The following is a 2235-nucleotide window of genomic DNA, read 5'->3' as shown; positions in this document are numbered from 1 at the left end:
TAAGATGTCTCCCCACACAACGCTTGTGACGCCTGCTGGACCACCACTCCACGACCCCCTGACGGAGACACGATGATCCTCCCCATACTGGCCAGATATTATGTAAATAATATTGATAATATGTTTAAGGAATATCCTTCATTCCTTAGGCTTTAGTGAGCTCCCTTATAATATTTATACTGTATATACTTGTGACACTTGCCAGATGCTTCTGGTGTTATTGTACAGGGGTACCTAGTGACTGCCTGCTGTCGTCGTGATCGGCCGAGATGTCGCTTCTGCTCACGTAACCACAACTCCGCCGCCTGTGCCCAGAAAATCAAAGACCACCTTAATAGTGGTGGGGTGGGCTATGTAATTAATCCCAGATGTTGTAACTGTGGCGGCCGGCACAATGCTGACTCACGGCAATGCCCCAATCGCCCGTCTGTCCCAGGGGAAAAGCCTCCCCGAAGGCCAAGTCTTCTACAACGCCCCCCCCCCAGTCTTCCGGACCACACCCCCCCTGTATGCCCTGTGTCTCCAGCAATGCCTTCTTCAACAACACCTGCCTCTGCCTGGCCTCATCTGGCTACAACACAGCAGTCCCGGCCGTCTCCTAACTCAACTACTACTGGGCCTCCTCCTCGTCTCTACTCTGAGGCTGTCAGGCCTTGCGCTCCCACCGGTGCCCCCCCACAACCCCCCGCCAGTGACATGACACAGATCATATCCCTCTTCCAAGAATTTACCAACCGTATTGAAAAACTCTTCGCTACACTCTGTACCACCATCTCCCACCTACTCCTGCCTTCTGTTGCCACCCAGTCACTCCTCTCTGCTGGTTTGACACAAGCTGTTGGTCCCCCCGTGAGCCCCCCCTGCTCACGGCCTACTCCACCGCCGGCGGCCTTCACTACTGGTGTAGTGCCTACCGGGTCTGCCCTGGTGTGTCCTGCTGCCCCCGAGCGAAGTCCTGCCCCATCCTCACAACACTTGGTGCCTCAACCTGTCCACCACCCACCGCAAGCCGCGCCCGTGTCTGAGCTGTCTCCACCAGGGCTACCTGGACCTGAGGACACCACCCCCGGCTACCTGTACCCCACCGACATGTCGACGAACACACCTTCACAATCACACTAAAAGGTGTGTCCCTCAATGTTGTCAATGCCTATGTGCCTCCCTCCACCCCTACTGTACCTGCCCCACCACACCATATCACCTCCACCCCCACTGTACTTCGCCACGCCTAGTACATTGGCAACCCTGAGCCTGGCCGCACTGTTTGTAAACTTTGTGGTCAACAGACTCTCACACCCTCTTTCACCACATCCTCATCTGCCCTATGACCTCCCCCTACAAGGGTGGCACCTCTTCCCTCCCTGACCAGATATCCCTCCTCCTAGTGACAGGCCTGGCACTTGACATTATTAGTGACCTGCCACATTTTGCCATAAACAGATAAATTGTACCGGGAATTTTCCCCCCACACACTCATCATTGTCACTTTATGTAACTTGCTGACAAAACCCATGACCCTTCAGGCCTTTTACGCCCTTAATGCATGAGTCATAAAGGCAAGCATGAACTCCGCATGCTTCCCAGTTGGGCGCTGTAAACGCTTCTGCGCTTCACCTTGCACAGGATGTAAGGGGGTGCCCAATAAACTAGCCCCCTCCGGGGCAATCTGTAATCTGTGACAGCAGTACTCGGTTCTATCAAAGTGCTCTTTCGGTTTGCCCATCCCTAGAAATAACGCAGGTGGACTTCTAAAGTTTTGAATTGCTCTTACTTACCAGAGATATCTTCAAACTGGATAACAATTGGTGAGTATTGATAATTATAATGTATAAGCTTAATTGCTTTCGGTATATGCAGTTGGTACAATTTTATCTGCACCCTTTCTGTGTGATATACAGTACAGTAGTATGACAAATTAAGGAACGTTTTGATAGAGCTCTCGTAGCGATTGGTTTTCCTGCTCTTTTTCATTGTTAGTCTTGTATAATAATATACGATTATTTATTGTATACCGTATTTAGGCTTAATAATTAATATGATCACGGCTAATAACACAGCGTTTGATAAATGGGGGTTTGGCCTTGTGTTTGACCTTTTTAGAAAATTGTTTGGCCTATTCTAGAAAAGCAAACCTGGCAACCCTGAACACAAGGCTGCCAACACTTCCTACCGACATTCCTCCCCGGGTATACACTTTAGCAAAAATTGTTCACGTCCTATCTTATTATTGAATCA

Source organism: Homarus americanus, unplaced genomic scaffold (genome assembly GCF_018991925.1).
Source record: "Homarus americanus isolate GMGI-L3 unplaced genomic scaffold, GMGI_Hamer_2.0 scaffold32929, whole genome shotgun sequence".
NCBI lineage: Eukaryota > Metazoa > Arthropoda > Malacostraca > Decapoda > Nephropidae > Homarus > Homarus americanus.
Note: the sequence above shows the minus strand (reverse complement) of the source record.